Source organism: Propithecus coquereli, unplaced genomic scaffold, assembly GCF_000956105.1.
Source record: "Propithecus coquereli isolate 6110/MARCELLA unplaced genomic scaffold, Pcoq_1.0 Scaffold81, whole genome shotgun sequence".
NCBI lineage: Eukaryota > Metazoa > Chordata > Mammalia > Primates > Indriidae > Propithecus > Propithecus coquereli.
In genome coordinates this window covers 4,362,026-4,365,244 of record NW_012154285.1, presented here as the reverse complement: position 1 = coordinate 4,365,244, position 3,219 = coordinate 4,362,026, and the positions used below count along the sequence as shown (strand labels likewise).

At 39.1% G+C, this 3,219-nt stretch overlaps 1 protein-coding gene and 1 long non-coding RNA gene across 2 annotated transcripts in view; both read right to left on the bottom strand.

The window, feature by feature from the left end:
• Positions 1 to 3,219, bottom strand: part of VPS33A (vacuolar protein sorting 33 homolog A (S. cerevisiae)) — a 29,314-nt gene that overhangs the window by 22,999 nt on the left and 3,096 nt on the right. The gene's annotated exons all lie outside the window — the stretch shown is intronic.
• Positions 578 to 2,258, bottom strand: LOC105825652. The gene is made up of 3 exons (XR_001138273.1): positions 2,191 to 2,258; positions 1,635 to 1,762; positions 578 to 765 (listed from the first exon to the last, which is right to left on the bottom strand). It is a non-coding gene; the product is annotated as an uncharacterized LOC105825652 (long non-coding RNA).

The following is a 3,219-nucleotide window of genomic DNA, read 5'->3' as shown; positions in this document are numbered from 1 at the left end:
CTTCTGGGCTCAAGCAATCCTCCAGCCTCAGCCTCCCAAAGGGCTGGAATTAGGTACTTTTCATGGGAAATGTCTACATGATGAAAAAACATTACAAACATAGTTAAAAGACAAGCCACAGACTGGGAGAAGACATTTTGAAGCTTTAATTTTCTTTTTTCTTTTTTAAGATTGGGAGTCTCAGGGTTTCACATTCTCCCTCTGGAATGCAGTGGCTATTCGTAGGTGCAATCATAGCTCACTGCAGCCTTGAACTCCTAGACTCAAACGATCCCTCCGCCTCAGCCTTGTAGGAAGCTGAGGCTACAGGCATGAGCCACTACGCCTCGCTGTTGCAGCTTTTATAACCCATAATGATTAGTATCTGGAATATATAAAGAATTCCTCAAAAAGAAAAAATGGGCAAGAAAATGAACAGACAATTTGCCAAAGAGAAAATATTAAACATCAATAAACACATGAAATGGCCTCAGCTTCATAGTGATCGTGTCACACAAACTAAAGCAGTATCATGACATTTCCACACTCATAAATCTGGTAAAAATTAAAGTCTGATGTTCAGGAAATGCCAAACTTACTTTGAACGCACCCTCTGATTCCATGGATAAGAGATCCCCATCGAAAGGAATGAGATCTAAGCTGTACTCCTCCCTATGAATAAAGGATCCCAAAACACCCAGATCCTTCAACCGCTGTTCGCACAGCAAGCTACGTCGTGGCACAAACAAAATGTGGAAATCTCTCACTGGGCCACGTCTGTCTTCGCTGCAAAGGAAGGAACATCTGTTAGCTTATGAGCCCCTAAGAGTCATAGACCATTTTGCTTATTTTGTCCCCACTGCCTGGCACACAGCAGGCACTAAATAAATGCTAGCTAGATAAACATACAAATACTGACTCTCAGACTCAAATCGTTATAGTTGATTGCTCTCTTTTTTCTTCCCCCTGACAGGAAAGCAGCATTGAGTCATAGCCAGTACTTTGTGGTGTAGCTTCTAGCATTCTCTTAAACGATTTATGGAGCATTAGAGCTCTCAGATTTATTGAAATAGGATATCTGTGTCTTACTGAAGACAAATGGTTCTTTAACCAAAGCGATGCAGCCACACAGAGTCTTATAATAAAATGAAGGATCACTCTTGACTCCCACCTTTCTCTCCTTGACATGCGACTTCCAAAAATAGCTCCTATGCTTTTAAGATGTTAGGGGCTGCATCGATCAATTATACCAGAGTGCAGCCTTCCTCTACAGATTGGATGCTACATTAAATTGTAATCAGCTCTTACTTTTTTGCTTATGAAATTCAAGCCTACTACATTCAGTATATTGAAAAATAACCATCAGAGGTTTCTTTATTTATTTTTTTAACTAGGGTTCTTTTTACTGATACAGGTTCAAACTTTCAGCTATCCTGAAAGAATGGAGTTATATCATGATCCTCCTGTCAAACTGCTTAGAGCAATGTCACAAATTTCGCATCCCTCATTTTATATTCTCCCATGCTTGTCCCAGTTTTCCAAAAGTCCACCTTCCAATGCACTGGCAAGAGTGGGGATTTGCAATGAGAAGGAACCTACATTAAAACCATTATTAGGATCAACCTCTTTTAGATCAAACATAAGCTCTGAGATACCTGAGCACATTTTCAGCAATTATATCCATCAATTCTAGCCTGGGTCTCACAAAGAAAATAATATTCTTGACATCAGCTGCTGGCAAACGATTTCCCTTAAGTGTGAACATTTTTTCCACTTCATGTTCCTAGGAAAATACATAGATGAAAAGTTAATGAATAGGCTGAAATTCACCTATCATTTCCAGACTCAGAAATCACAAATACCCCCAATCAAGTACACATTAATACTTTATTAACAAAATTTACATCCCCCAAAGCCAAATGCATAAAGGACAAAGTTTTAGGATAAAGCCACTGTTACTGCATTGGCATTCAAATGACTCCCACAGGATGAACTAGCAAAGATACCAGGCAACGGTCATATAACATAATGCTAGGATCAGCATAGAATCACCCAGCAAAGGACTACTATATACAAAATGTCAATCGCGCACTCGTATCTGTGTTTATAAAGACCAAATAGCTTTGCAAGCCAATTACTCGCGAGGAAATGTAAAATCCTATTATCACTGCTAAAGTAAATCCCCTACCAAAACCCAAACAGCTCACTTACCTTCAGTAGCGAATACTGTGCAATCAGGCCAAACGGTCCTGTCAGGTACTCATCCCAAACTATAGCCTACAAGAGGGGAGAAATATTCTCTTATTACAGTTAATATCAGGAATTTCAACAATACCAATATAAAATAGCAGTCATACACAGTAGGAATATTTGCTTCAATCTCTAATCAGTTTACAAAAATTTTAATTGGCTCTGGCTACATTCATATCTTGTGTCTAAAAATAACATCAGGGGCAAGTGATGCTACTGATGGTGACAGGATAGTTAAGGGTTAATTACTGCCCTCGACAGAAAGAAGGAACTATAGTTTGTTGTGTACCTCTGTCATGGTATTAATTATTAGAGCAAACCATATGGAAATTGCTAATTATACAAAATTAAAACTTACGCTATAGGTATTACCAATCTTATTTTAACACACATGAAAATTTTTAAAAGCTCAAGAAGTTTAAGTAACTGTCAAAGGCCACATGGGACCTTGGACCTTACATGCAGCCTGAGAGAGACAAGACTCCAACCCAGGACTTTTTGACACCACAAGTCATTACTCTGGGCCCCTGTGAATATTTCTACAGCTAAACTCCAGCATCGTTTCTTTTTTTATTAACATTTTTATATAAATAATTGTAGGTTAACATTCAGTTATGAGAAATAATACAGAGTGATCCTATGTACACTTTGTCCAGTTTCCTCCAGTGGTAACAGTTTTCAAAACTCTAGTACAATGAATATTACAACCAGGATGTTGACATTGATAACAATCCACGATCTGACTTAGACTGCAGCATCATTAGCTGAGTTTAAACTGGGCCCCTACGATTGAGCCTGTTTTCTTCTCTCATTGGCTGCCAGCACCCATTCTACCTCTCGGAGTTCTATTCTCTCCAAGACCGGTTCCTGAGGTTTCCAAGTTCTACTTTTTTTCTCCCCAGTTGTACCGCCATAAATCCCAAGGGGAGGAGGGAGAGGTGACACCACTTAAAAGAAATCCTATAAAGTTCCTGATCTACCTTGGGGGAG